Consider the following 15,785-nt stretch of genomic DNA (forward strand, 5'->3'; position numbering starts at 1 on the left):
TACCACAGTGAGAGCCAGCTATATTTAGAAGCACTGGCAAAATTCCATAGCACCAAGGATGTTATTCTAAAAAAATCACTACAAGAAACTTTCCGCTATGACAAATGATTTCTTTAGTTTCTGCAAGTTTGATGTAGAAAGCAATGACTGTACATAGGATTTTTCAATTTTGAAAAAAAAAAAAAAAGTAATAATGTAATATTTATAAATTACTCTAAAAAAGGTTTTACAGAAAAAAAAAATTAATTTACCATTTCCCATTCTTGGATATCACTATAATTTTCGCTGTTACTTTCATCATTCAGGGTATCCACACTGCCCTTGGTTAAGTCTCTTAAGCTCTGTGACCAAGATCGTCGAAGATGGCTTTTACAGCTGCTGTTCTTTTTAATTCTGCTACGTCTTTTAAGTGTGCTAAAGGTTAAAAAAAAAAAAAACTTTAATTTTTTGTCGAAGATGAATTTGTTGTGTCATATTTTAAGATTTCGTGTAATTATGCCTTCATGTATGAAAGAAAGCTATACCTAATAGATTTTTTACTTCAAAATAAATTTGGGCATAATAGAGGGAAAAAAATCATCCAGATCTCCAATAAAAAAAGAAAAGCAGCAAAAGAACTTCAAAAAGAGAAACAGAAAGGGCAGCAAACTAATTTCTCAAAGAGTCTGAAGGTTTATCCACATACATCTTAGATAAATTAAAAGATTTAAATTTAAATCTTCATTAAAAATTTGCAGAGACAAGGATACGATAATGGGGCGAACATGAGAGGAAAACACAGTGGCATTCAGAGACACATATCAAATATTAACCTTCGAGCACTCTTTGTTCCATCCGCAGCGCGCACACATTAAATTTGGTGATCACTGATGCTGCTCAAGTTAATATTGATACAGTGAGCCAGAAAAAAGGAAAGCAAAGTCTGAGTATGAAAAAAAAGAAACTGGCTCTGTGTGCTAAAGACAACCCACAGTTTTTTATAGCACTATACAAGAAATTTATAATTTCTTTAGTGCTTTGACTAAACGATGGAATGTACTGAAAAGTACACCAAAATTGCACTCAAAAACTTTATCTGATACTAGATGGGAAGCAAGGATTGATGCTGTTTGTTCACTTAGATATAATATTGGAAAAGTTAGATTCTTTTGTGGAAATTTATGATAATATTCAAATTGACAATAATACAAAATATAAAGCAAAAACATTAGCTTTGAATAAAGATTATGAATTTTTGTGTTCGCTTATAATCTGGTATGAAATTTTGTGCAAGATCAATGTAGTGATTAAAATGCTTCACAATCCAAACACAAATTTAAGTGAATCTATAAATGCATTAAATAATGCAATCGACTTTACTAAAGAATTTAGATTGGATGAAAATTTATACTTGACTCAGCAAAAGAGTTAGCATTAGATTTAGAAATTTCTCCTGAATTCAAAAGTAGTACATTACACAGATGTAAGAAAAGATTGTTCTGTTAGGAATGTTTGGACGAAGCGCAAGTTGATCAGCAATATAACTTTAAAGCCATATTTTTTCTAATGTTTTTTTTTTAGAATAACTCTTCTAAATCCTGATGGCGTGATGGTTACAGATGCAGAAGAGTTGTTCAGTTAATGAGTGCCCATTGTGTTAAAAGCTATCAACCTGGTATACATAACATTGAGCTCACTGATACCTCTTCACTAGATGAAGAAACACAGGTGTATGAGGATGAGGTATTAGAGCTGTTGCACAAATTGAATAAGAATTCAGTAATAGGGACTGAATGGGATATCAGAAAGTGTGCTAAAAGCATGTTCAGCTGAACTGGACATTCTTTTGACCAGGCTGTTTAATATGAGTGTCAGAACAGGGAAGATTCTGCAGGAATGGAATGTATGGTAATTTCAGTGCACAAGGGTGTGCAAAGATCGATGTATCCAACTATTGGCCAATCAGTATCTCGGGAGTGGTGGTGAAGATCTTGGAAAATTTGGTTAGGGCTCGCATTCATAAATGGGTTGACAGTGAATCTCTACTTTGCAATGAACAACATGGGTTTACTAAGGGAAGGTCATGTGTTAACAACTTGCTCACATTCTATAACAATGTTACCACTGAACTAATCAAGGAGAATGGATACACCATGATATTTTTGGATTTTGCTAAGGCTTTTGACAGAATACAGCATAGTAGACTGTTACATAAATTGGAGAAAATGGGTTTGGGTTCTACAGACAGACACTAGAATATTAGCATGGATAAGATGGCTGACTGACAGATGTCAAAAAGTGGTATACGGGGGATGTGAGTCTGCAAGATTTAAAGTAACAAGTGGTGTACCACAAGGATCAGTGCTTGGTCCACTGTTATTCAATCTGTAACATTAATGATATTGGGAAGGATTTGACAAGCGACATAGAGCTATTTGCTGATGATGAAAAGATCAGGAATGCTGCTGATTACTCTAATCAGATATGCAGTACTTGCAGAATGATTTCAATAGGCCGGAATTGTGGGCATGGGAATATGGGTGTCAGTTCAATGTCAGTAAATGCAAAGTCATTCACTTCGGATGATTAGATATCCAATGTCGTATTATATTGGTGGGATTAGGCTAGAAGAAACTGACGAGGCTAGGAATCTTGGAGTGTTAATAGATAGGAAGTTGAAGTTCGAGGCAATGTGGCAAAAATTGCAAATATAACTCAAAAGATAATTGGAATGCTGAAACAAACATTCACATGTAAAGATAAGGATGTCATTTTGCCTCTTTACAAGGCCTTGATAAGACCTCACTTGGACTATTGTGCACAGGTCTGTTCTCCTGGTTTCCATTGTGAGTCTGATATATTGGAGAGAATACAAAGGAGAGTGTTAAAAATGATATCAGGATTGTGGAATACTGATTATGAAGACAGATTGAGAATTTGTAGACTACAGACACTAGCAAACAGGGGAAAGAGGGGTGATATTACAAACTTCTGAAAGGGTCATACAATGGAATTTTTCAATTTATGGAGGGTGGGGAAAGGACATCCTTGGAAGCTGTGAACGAAGGCCGCTAAGAAGGGGATGAGGGCTAGGTTTTTCTCTCAGAAGGTGGTGCATGATTAGAATGGTTTTCCATTAGATGTTGTGAGGGCAAGCAGCGTGAATGAATTCAAGAATAAGTATGATAGCTGATGCATGTAGTGTGTGGCCTCCCTCGACGAGTCTCTGACTCCTTGAAGGTCTCTCTTAATAATAACATTGCAATATATATATATATATATATATAAGCGAATGATTTAGAAAGCATCTTTATTAATTTAACAATTTCTCTTTGAATATTTTTAACACTTTCAGTTTCAGTGCATGTAGCAAACAATTATTTTCAAGACTGAAACTAATTAAAACATATCTAAGATCTAGTATTTCACAGGAAAGACTGGTTGGACTGTCAATGATCACAACAGAAGGTGATATCTTGTGAGAAACTAGAAACAAGTGAAAATTTGGGTGAATTTGCTTCCATAAAATCAAGAAAAGTAAACTTTTAAATAATTTCATTTTTTTATTACATTTCTTTTTCTATTAAAATTAAATGATTCTGGTCATTGCACAATGACCACAATGATTCTGGCCATTGTGCAATTTTTCTAGTTTGTACATCTCTAGTTATAATATCTCATAGCCAGTAATTGGCAACTTATGTATATGTAATTCTAGTATTTGTGCATTTCTGTATGTATATTGCAATTTTTGCTGTGTGATTAATGTGTATTTTTCCAACAACAAATTGATCTAGTGTGTTACCTAAAAATATATGTGTTGAGTTTTCAACCTTTAAATTTTAATTACATTTGGTTACATTTAAAAAAAAAAAAAAGTAAGGGGTGCTCAAGATAAAATTGCATCAGGGTGCCAGCACTGCAAGTACTCCATGGTGAATGTTTTTATTCATAATTATTAGACGTTAGATTGGCATATAGTTTGTTGCCACCAAGAACAAATGGTGGATTTATTATATGCATCACAAATTTGGAAAAGCTTACTTTCAATCCAAGTTTGGAACTTTAGACCATTTTTTCAAAATGCCCAATAGACTGTGATAATTACTTAAATTTCCAAAAATGATTGTCAGAGATCTCTGCAATGGCAAAAGTTCGAAATTTAATTTTCGTGTATGTACACTGAACAAATTGATCTGGTGTGTTACATAGCATTGCATTGCATTACATTAACAGATAATTTATAACATGCAGTTCACCACTCTTGTTTGGCCCCTTTCTAAAAGATAAATCAGAAATATATTTGTATTTCAGAAAGACGTGGCTTAAACAAGTTCTAATTAGTATCAGCAAAAGTTTTCTTGCATATATGCAATCAAAGTAGCAAAATAGAATATGTAGTTATATTCCAATATTATGCATAATTCATATATGAATATGAAGAAAAGTTCATTCAATAGCACTTTTTAAATGGTGGCTTTTATTTTATCTCATCTTTCCTTGTGCGGTAGGTTCAATGGCCTGTCACAGCCCAGTAAATAACCTGATACTGTTTATGATATGGCAGTTGATCCTATCTGCATTGTGTGACATGGCTGTAAATTGCATGTGCTGGACAGGTTGCCTGTTTTGTGTGATGAAAAACCCAAGTTTCTAGGAGGGTAAACCCTGTCACATCTGTATGAGATTGGCTAACTTGCCTTCAATTGAAAAGTCCTGATAAAGGTTCTTTACATATGGGATTCAAATCCAGGTCTTTCCAACCAAAGGGCATTCATTTATACTAACTGAGTTAGAGGTTCTGACTTATCACTTATATTGAGTCTTTTTTTAAAAGAAAAAAAAAAAAATCTGATTGTATTATGCATTACAATTAGAATTTCCAATAAGAGTTGTTCAGTATAAAAAAATGCAAAGAAAACTTTGAATGTTAAGTATTCCATTTATGGCATATACCTTCCTTTGTGCCCCCCCCCCCAAAAAAAAAAAAATTAAAACACACACAAAGTGAGTCCACCACAGGAATAATTAAAAGAAAGCATTTAGCAAATAAAAAAAATAAAAAAAATTAAAAGAAAAGCATTTAATAAACAAACTAATAACACAATGTGTTTAGTTTGTTGAGATAATATTACTGGTATTATAGTAATATGCTGCTATGGTCATTAAACAAAAGACCACTGGAAAGCAATAAATGATAGATGAATGCAGCAATTCTAGCATACTGTTTTATCATTATATTAGGACAGTGTTTCTCAAAGTGTGGCAAGTGTTTGTTTTTCAAAGACTGGATTTATACCCCCGGGGGTATGTGAAAGGTCTTCAGAGGTACGTGGCAATTTTTGAATGCATCATTAATGCATGGAATTATTATTAAGAAAAAGAAAAAGAATTATTTTAAACATATATTTCTCAATAAATTATATATTGATTCTCCTACTCAAATTGTGATAACTGCTTCATTTGAATAGTTTGCAAGTTCGCGGGCGATCAATCGTGAATCTTCGTTCAACTTCGTACATGAATATACACTCAAGCCTGCAACAACGCAAAGAGCATACGTTAGAGAATGATAAAAAAGTAATTATATGAATCATTAGTAGATGTAATTAAGACAGTTAAGCAGATATTAATCGACATGCTTCATTATTTGAGAGCCTCGTAGCTCAGTCAGTATAGACTAAGCCCTTTGGTTGGAAAGACCTGAGTTCGATTCCCGTCAGTGACGTGAAGAACCTTTAGTCTCTTTAGACTAAAGGTGAGTTAGCCAGTCTCATATGGAGGTGGAAGTTTTTTCTCCCAGAAACTCGGGTTTTTCATCCCTCAAAAAAGACAAACCTGTCAGTATAACACACCCAATTCACAGACAAGAATACTTAGAGGCATAGGGGTAACTGCCTTATCCTTGTATTACAGTTGGGGAGTCCAAGGATACTTGGAAGGCTGTGGGTGCTTAAGTGCCTGTTAAAGCTACTGATGATGATGCTTCATTATTTGATCATATTACAAATTTGTTAGTTAAAATAATGATTAATAGGTTCGTACTACTTTTACAGCGATATAATTGCTTTAATAATGTATGGAAGTTATAATACCTATAATAAATATAATTTTTTTAGCTTTCAATTTCTTAAGTATGAATCATTGGTTAAAGACTGGATTTATAAAATGCACAAAAGAGAGCAGTATAGCAGATACAAGTAGCTGTAAACAAGAAGAAACCGTTGATATTGTATTTAGATCAAATGAAATTGATGAGAGTGTGTCGTCTGACATCTCTAAAGAATAATCATCCAGGAAGATGAAAAAAATTTGTAAGTACAATATGAATTACTTGAAATGTGGAGTTTCATGAACGGGAATTGAAGAGGAATCTATTCCATTATGTGTCATTTGTGGTGAAACTTTAAAAAATGAAAGCGCATGAAACCATCTAATTTAAATCGGCATTCTGAATTGAAACATAATGAATACAAGGACAGTCTACGGACTTCTTCAAAATACACTACAAAATTTAGAAGAATCCCAAAAAATGATGTCGATCGTGTCAGGAGATGAAAATAAGAGGGTTTTAGAAGTTTCATATCGTGCCGCTATATATAGCAAAAAGAGTGGTGCAAGGGAAACAACTGATGAAACTTTGGTCAAGCCTGCAGCAAAAATAATAGCAGAAATTATGATCAGAGATAATGCAGAAAGGTGTTTTCTTTGTGCAAAAGAATCACTGAAATAGCTGAAAATATAAAACAAACATTGTTAACTGATATACGTAAGAGTCGTTATTATGCGTTGCAGGTCGATGAGTCTACCAACATTACAAATTTTGCAAATCTTCTAGTGTTCGTTAGGTACAAAAAAAATCAAAAATTTCAATGACATCCTTTTATTTTGCCAACCCTTGCCAAAACATACAACAGGAGAAGAAATATTCAACAATATAAATACATTTATGCATCAAAACAAGCTTGATTGGAAAAGTTGTGTTGGAATAAGTACACGGAAGGAGAGAAATCCATGGTCAGATCTAAAAAATGGCTTGTTTCAAGCTGTTGCACCAGATGCAAGCTTGATACTGCTGCAATACAGGGAAGCTTTGGATGCACATATGATGTCTACAGACCAAAGAAATGTTCTGGATGAAGCTGTAAAAATCATAAATTATATTAAAGGTCATCCTCTAAATGGCAAACTTTTCTCTCAACTTTGAGAACAAATGGGAAGTAATCACACGCAATTTCTTTTCCATACCGATGTTTGTTGGCTTTCTCATGGAAAAGTCCTTACTCGTTTATTTGAACTTTGGAATGAACTACAAGTTTTTCTTGATGAAAATTCTGAATTGAAAAAACATTCACATAATTGGAAATGGCTCAGTCAATTAGCATACCTGGCTGATGTATTTACTGTATTAAATAATCTTAATTCTCGTAGACAAGCTTATACGTTGGTTATGCATTACTAAATCACTTAAGGAATTGACAACATACTTAAGAATATAAATTAAATTACGCTTTAATAAATATTTCCGATATTTTGGCAACGTCACGTTGGCATCTTCAAAAGGAACTTACAAAAAAGGCACGTGAACATAGGCACTACAACACAGTAACTGAGAATGAAGTGAGAAAGCTATTGTTCTCCTAAAAGTCCTGATGGTGCCCCCCCCGCCCCCCAGCAGGTTATGTAGGTGTTCTTGGCCATTGGGCTGAAGGTCTGCTGATGTAAGCCTCCCAAATTTGGGGCAGTCTCATGCAACCAAATTTGTTGAAGTTTGGAGAGTTTCTTAGGGCTGAGGCTGATTCCATGAATAGTTTTACGAATTTGAACTTGCTACGGTGTATTATTGTAGCTTTCTTCCACCATATTCTGTGGCGTTTATCCAGAGCAAGGTCTGAAAGACCCGAGTGGCTGTACTTGTGAAACCGGATGTAGTCCTTGTGTTCCGAAATTCTGATATTCGCTGTCCTGCCTGTTTGGCCAAAGTAAGACAGTTTACAGCTGCAAGGTACCTGGTATACACCAGGTAGGTCTAGGGGAAGTGGTTGGTCTTTAGTGGAATGGGTAAAGGATGCCAATTTTCTGTAGGTCTGTAAATCCATCACCGTTCCCTACATTCGAGGTGCCTCGGATGTCAGGAATGGTGATGGATTTAGAGTAATCCTTGTTGTGAAGGGGGTTGTGGTTTGTTGGTTTCTATGTATTTTTTTTTAATTTTATGGGGGGGGAGTGTAGCCATTGGCTGAGAAAGAGTTGAGGATGTGATTTAGTTCAGTGCCTTGTCGTTTGAACAGATTAGTTTAGCCCTGTTGTATAGTGTTTTCACCACTCCATATTGTTGTGAGGGGGGAGAGGGGATTGTTGGTGAATGCACCTGCCTGTATGGGTGGGTTTTCTATAAACGGAGAAAAACTAAGTTCCATCAGGCTGGCAAATGACTAGTGTGTCTACGAAAGGGAGGCTGTTGGTTTCCTCTTTTTTCCAGAGTGAACTTGATTCTCGGGTGTTGGTTGTTTAAGCGTGTTAAGAAGGAGAGGAGTGTATCAGAGCCATGTGGCCAAATAGCAAACACATCAACGTAGCGAAGCCATATGGTTGGTTTTTGTGGGGCAGAGGCTAAGGCTTTTTCTTCAAAGGTCTCCATGAAGAAATTGGCGAAGGGTGGGGAGAGTGGTGAACCCATGGCTGCCCTCTCTATTTATTTGTAGAATTTTCTCTGTCAAACAAAATAGCCTGAGTTCATTGTGAACTGAAATAGGGCTCAGATATCGGGAAGAAATTTAGCTTGGATTAGCTCTGAAGTTTCCTTGAGTGGGACATTTGTGAATAAGGAAGAGACATCAAAGCTGACCATTATGTCAGTATGTTGGAGTGTAAGGTTTTCTATGCTGGCTTTGAAGTGGGCTGAGTGTTTTATGTGTGATGGCGTGTTGCCAGTATAGTGCGTGAGCGCTTTGGCCAAATGTTTAGTTAATTTGTATGTGGGAGAATCAATGCCATTCACTATGGGACGTAATGGCACATTTTCTCTATGTATTTTTGGGAGTCCACAAATACAGGGCGGGGGGGGGGGTATAGAGTTAAACAGTTTTAATCTGTTAGTAACTTTAACAAGCCAAGAAGTGACCTTCTTAAGGAGCCTGTGAAGTTTTCTGATTTGTGAGTTGGTGGGATTGTATTCGATAGTGAGGTAAGTAGCCCGATCTAATAGAAGAGCATTAAGCTTACCTGTATAGTCCATCGTACGGAAGGCCCATCAATACGGTAAAATGAAGTTGAAGTTATCAAGACAACTAAATTGTCTGACTTTCCTAAAATGCTGCCGGGATAATCAGATTCAAGCACCGTTTCGTTTCCTAAAAAGCTCTCCATATCTATAACCACGCCAGGTATGGTTTGCTTCGGGAACAAATTGCCGCCATGCGGTTTCTCTTAGCTGACATTAACAAAGCTATTCTTGCACTTGAAGAAGAGCTTTCGTGCACTTTAAATTACGAGCTTTGGTCAATTTTACATGACGTCTCGTGTACCGCAGCAGACAAAGAATTTGAGAAAATATGGTCGACATATCAAAAAATTCGAAAAATTAAAAAATAACTCTACCGTCAATTCCAAACTTCCTACCAACACCGTGATCAACCTTTCTTCAGTCACCCTGAAGCATTCAATGAGCTTTCACGTGGCCACAACTTCACCATTGCTCCCAGTAAAATACCTAGTGAGGATATTATGATCCAGATCGAACGTGGAATCCGCCACCTTCCCAATCAAATTGCCAACAGTGTAAGACTGGATGTAGCTTATGTCCTCTCCAAAGCAAGACCACTAAAAACCAACATATCCAATAAGGAGTATAAAGCTCTGCAGGAAATGGGGAATAATAAAGAAATAGTTATCACCAAAGCAGATAAGGGAAATGCAACTGTAGTACTTAACCAAACGGACTACACAGGTAAGCTTAATGCTCTTCTATTAGATCGGGCTACTTACCTCACTATCGAATACAATCCCACCAAACTCACAAATCAGAAAACTTCACAGGCTTCTTAAGAAGGTCACTTCTCGGCCTGTAGAAGTTACTAACAGATTAAAACTGTTTAACTCTATAACCCCCCACCCCTGTATTTATGGACTCCCAAAAATACATAAAGAAAATGTGCCATTATGTCCCATTTGTGAGTCAATGCCATACTGGATGGCATTGATTCCCCCATATACAAATTAGCTAAACATTTGGCCAAAGCGCTCACACACTATACTGGCAACACACCATCACACATAAAAAACTCAGTCCACTTCAAAGCCAGCATAGAATACCTTACACTCCAACATACTGACATAATGGTCAGCTTTGATGTCTCCTCCTTATTCACAAATGTCCCACTCAAGGAAACTTCAGAGCTGATCCAAGCTAAATTTCTTCCCGATATCTGAGCCCTATTTCAGTTCACAATGAACTCAGGCTATTTTGTTTGACAGGGAAAATTCTACAAATAAATAGAGAGGGCAGCCATGGGTTCACCACTCTTCCCACCCTTCGCCAATTTCTTCATGGAGACCTTTGAAGAAAAAGCCTTAGCCTCTGCCCCACAAAAACCAACCATATGGCTTCGCTACGTTGATGTGTTCGCTATTTGGCCACATGGCTCTGATACACTCCTCTCCTTCTTAACACACTAAAACGACCAACACCCGAGAATCAAGTTCACTCTGGAAAAAAGAGGAAAACAACAGCCTCCCTTTCCTAGACACACTAGTCACCCACCAGCCTGTTGGAACCTTGGTTTTCTCAGTTTATAGAAAATCCACCCATACAGGCAGGTACATTCACCAACAATCCCCTCCCCCCCCCACACACACACAACACTATGGAGTGGTGAAAACACTATGCAACAGGCTAAAACTATTCTGTTCAAACAACAAGGCCCTAAACACTGAACTAAATCACATCCGCAACACTTTCTCAGCCAATGGCTACCCCCCCCCCCCATAAAATCCAAAAAATATTGAAACCAACAAACCACAACCCCCCTTCAATAACATGGATTACTCTAAATCCGTCACCATTCCCTACATCCGAGGTACCTTGAATGTAGGGAACGGTGATGGATTTACAGACCATACAGAAAATTGGCATCCTTTATCCGCATCACTAAAGACCAACCACTTCCCCTAGACCTACCTGGTGTATACCAGGTAGGTCTAGGGGAAGTGGTTGGTCTTTAGTGGAAGTGGTTGGATACCAGGTCCCTTGCAGCTGTAAACTGTCTTACATTTGCCAAACAGGCAGGACAGCGAATATCAGATTTTTGGAACACAAAGACTACATCCAGTTTTACAAGTACATCCACTCGGGTCTTGCAGACCATGCTCTGGATACATGCCACAGAATACGGTGGAAGAAAGCTACAATAATACACCGTAGCAAGTTCAAATTCGAAAAACTATTCATGGAATCAACCTCAGCCCTAAGAAACTCTCCAAACCTCAACAAATTTGGTTGCATGAGACTGTCCCAAATTTGGGAGGCTTATCAGCAGACCTTCAGCTCAACAGCCAAGAACACCTACATAGCCCGCAAGGGGGCGGCACTACCGGGACTTTTAGGAGAACAATAGCTTCCTCACTTCATTCTCAGTTACTGTGTTGTAGTGCCTATGTTCACGTGCCTTTTTTGTAAGTTCCTTTTGAAGATGCCAACGTGACGTTGCCGAAATATCGGAAATATTTATTAAAGTGTAATTTAATTAATATTCTTATGTATGTTGTCAATTCCTTAAGTGATTTAATAATAAATAATCTTAATTTATCTTTACAGGACAAGGAAATGTTCAAGATAAAGTGAAAGATGAAGTTATGGCAAAAGCTGGTGGGTAATGGAGAATCTGACGCATTTCCATCTCTTCACGAATTGCTCGCCAGTTCAAATGAACAACTTGATGATGATGTGAAACTTACTATTGTGCAGCATTTACAAAACTTACAAATAAATCTAGAAAAGTATTTCCCTGAACTCGACATTAATATTGAGTGGATAAGATACCCTTTCAGTATCAACAAATATATGCCAAAGGGTTTGCTGCCAAAAGAAGAACAACTTTTAGAACTAGCTTCTGGTGGTTTCCTAAAAAATAAATAACATTATCATTTTGGCTACAAATACAGATTGAATTTCCTGAATTAATAGATAAAGCTCTAAGATTCATTTTTCCATTTTCAAGTTCATATCTGTGCGAAGGTGGATTTTTGGCCCTTGTAGATATTAAGACGAAGAAGAAATGCATTAGAGATCTCGAACTGCATCTGAGATTGAAATTAATAAATTTAGAGCCAAATTTTGCTGAAATGTTATCCCACCATAAGCAATTTCGCTTCTCTCATTGATGATAAATTATTTAAATTAAGTAAAAATTTATACTATCATTATAAATTTTGTTCTATTACAAATAAATCAGATTTTTTGTTTACTGTACATCTAAATTCAAATAAAATAGACATTTATAATGAAATATACCATTTTTATTTATTTATTATTATTATATTGATAAGAGGTACTTGGTAATAATGAAAATTTAAGAAGGGATACATGGATGTCTGAAGTTTGAGAAACACTGCATTAGGAGAACAGAAGTTCTGCAGAATTTTTGCTCTCCTAAACTTACCTTGAGCGTGATGTACTGTCTTCATATTTAAAATTATCATTATCAGTTATATCTTCCCATTCTTCACTTTCACTTCCATGGTGACTGCCTAAAATAATTAAAAATTAAGAAAAAATAGCTGCAGCATATTTAGCATAATTACATTTGCAACATATCAGAGTAATAATATTCAAATGATGGGGGAAGAGAAAGAAGGTAAATGAATCAATATCTACATAATCTAATAAAATTATAACTACTTAATAACTGTTGGTGCAGTTAAACAAGATGCATTTAAGTTTATTCTTTATATGTATATAGGTGTTATATATACAACAACTTCTCCAGCCGATGCCCATGTTTGTTCCGTGTAGAGAGATCCTTGCTCAAGCCAATATCTATTTAGAGAAATAGTATCTGCTCTCTTGTACATCAATTTCTCCACTCAAATCATATTTTCATGTGACTACTTAAAAAAAAGATGAACATGCGAGGGTAATATGAAAGGTTTTCGCCTAACAATTTACAAAGGCATTTATAATTTCAAAATCATTTTTATTTTTCAACATAATCTCTCTTAAGACTAATACATTTATTCCAGTGATGCTCTAACACCATTATCCCATCCCTGTAGTGGTTCTCCGTAAGATCTGCAAAATACCCCTCTACAGCTGCACCCACCTCTTGATTCAAAGAAAAATGCTGACCAGTAACGAAGAGTTTTAGTTTTGGGAAGAGATAGAAGTCAGAGGGAGCCAAATCTGGAGAATAGGGCATATGTTCCAACAATTCATAGTGCAGATCCCTGAATTTTCCAATTGCCAAAACCCTTTTGTTATAGGTGCATTGTCCTGATGAAAGATTATTTTTTTCTTCTGCAAACCGGGTCTTTTGTCACGAATTTTTTCGACTAGTCTGGTTAAAAGATCTGAATAATATTCCTGGTTATTGTTTTACACTTTTCAAGATAATTAATAAACAAAATGCCTTTAGCATCCCAAAACACCGATGTCATGACCTTTCCTGCTGATGGAACTGACTTTGTCTTTTTTTTTTTTTTTTGGCGCTGAACAACCGGCTTCTGTCCACTATTCTGACTGCTGTTTTGATTCTGGTGTGTAATGGTGAATACAATTCTTATCCATAGCAATAAATTGACACACAAAATCAGTCTTATTCTTGCTAAAATACACCAAGCACTGTTCAGAAATTTTCATAAGCCTTTTTTGATCTGCTGTGAGCAAACGTGGCACCCATCTTGTGCAAAGCTTTCTCATTTGCAATTCTTCATGCAAAATAGATCCTACACATTCTTTTTGAAATGCTTATAGTCTTGGCAGTTTCATGCACTTTCGAATGAATTTCTTTTGGCGTCAAACATTCTTTTACAAAGAATTTTATAACCGCATTATACTAGATTTTATCCATTTCAAGGGATATATATAACACTTTTGCTTCAGACAGCTGTATAAAACAAGCTACTTGATAGAATGACTTGCAATTTCACATGGATGCTTATGACAGATGTACCAACTCAGAAAAAAAATCTTGCCGATAGTGTTGCTATCTATGGTTCAGGCCGAGAACTTTTCAGACCACCCTCATATTTAGAGCAATTTTTCATGCAGTACATTAGAGTAATTTCAAAAGATGAGGAGAGGAGAAAAAGTAGGTGAAACAACAATATCCACAAAATCTAATAAAATTATTTTTTTATTTTTTATTATTTTGTGACATCTGCAAGGAGTCCGAAGACTCATGAAGGGAGGACATCTACTCTACAACCATCTCCACCACTACACTGAACTGCAAAACTCGATGTAGCTTGGAAGTATCAAAGCACTTTTCATCGATTTTTACAGAGGTCAAGTCCCATGAGAATGTTACAAAAATAACCTTGTCTCTATATGTTTTATGCTAAATATTATTGTAAATAACCCTATGGGAATTGACTGTACTTACTGCTTTAACAAAAATTTTTAGAATGTCAAAAACAAAGGCAATGCTCTGCCACCGGAACTTTGTATAATAGCTCTATCTAAGGGCATAAGAAAGTTGTTTACAATTTAAGTGTATGAGAAAGATGCTTAAAAGCTCTACACCTTCAAAGCCAGTGTCTAAGAGTTCAGCAAAGTTCAGACGTTTCCACAGCCAGACAAGATAGAATTAAAGTAGTGCACGGAGGAGAAGAAAGAACTCCTTGGTCTTAACAGAAGATCAAGGAGTCATGCCGAATTCTTCGGGAGTTACAACCCTTCGTGCAAGGTCCCGGAGAACATGAAATAAAAAGGAACTGAGCCAAATATCGTCATTAGCAGTCAGAGGCAAGCAGCAGTTAGAGGTAGAAATACCAGGAGTAGGATCCAAAGGACCAGCGTTACGGCAAGCCCACACCAGAGAAGAAAAATGGGAATGATGAGAGAACAGGCAATGTAAATACCGGAGCAACCGGAGTTGACCTCCCACGGCAAAAGTTGTCCTTTTGCCGTGGGAGGTCAACTGAAGCCAATAGCCACAGAGCAAACTTCAAGCACCAGAGAATTTGCCTGTATGCTAAAACCTTTTGCCTGAGCTATTCGAGTACCACAGATTGCAGTCAAAAAAGCCCGCCAAATCGACGATGAGATGCCGCTGAAGCAAGACACTCCAGAAGGAAGCCTAAAACCCGAGATGAAAGAAAAGGCATAGGGACTTTAGTGCAAGACCTTTGATTGAGTGTGACACAGAGCCTCTGTAAGTTTGTTCCATCTTTTATTGTATATTTCCTTTATAATCTAGGAGATACGTTATAAATGGACTGATAAAAATTAAGTTAATAGTAATAAGAAATGTCTATAAGAGAGTCATTTGTCATGTTAATAATCGGCATAAGATTTGTGAAGTAACTTGCCATAGTTAGCCTTTGTGAGCAAATTAGAGTTTCAATAATTTGATTTAATAAGCAGAGAAGTAATTTAGTAATTATACTGTATAGTTATTTATTATTGAAAAGAGAAAGTTGTTTATGCTGAAAGTCTAACGGATAGGTAGCAAGAGCAACCTCCTTATTGTTTAATTAATGTACTTTGATATTAATGTAAATAAATGTGTTTTATTTATATGTCAATAGAGTGCCGCCTGATCATTTAATTTACAATGCACTGTTCCCAAATAAACTCGGACTTGTGA

At 36.2% G+C, this 15,785-nt stretch overlaps 1 long non-coding RNA gene across 1 annotated transcript in view; it reads right to left on the reverse strand.

Moving 5' to 3' along the window:
* Nucleotides 1–369: 369 nt before the first annotated feature.
* Nucleotides 370–15,785, reverse strand: part of LOC150109424 (uncharacterized) — an 89,588-nt gene continuing 74,172 nt past the window's right edge. The window contains exons 3-4 of the long non-coding RNA XR_016550327.1: nt 12,639–12,726; nt 370–414 (exon numbers count right to left, since the gene is read on the reverse strand). This is a non-coding gene — a long non-coding RNA (uncharacterized LOC150109424). The remainder of the gene's footprint in view (nt 415–12,638; nt 12,727–15,785) is intronic.

The sequence above is a fragment of the Typopeltis vanoorti genome, chromosome 2 (genome assembly GCF_054136105.1).
Source record: "Typopeltis vanoorti isolate ZY-2024b chromosome 2, IOZ_Tvanoo_1.0, whole genome shotgun sequence".
Classification (NCBI taxonomy): domain Eukaryota; kingdom Metazoa; phylum Arthropoda; class Arachnida; order Uropygi; family Thelyphonidae; genus Typopeltis; species Typopeltis vanoorti.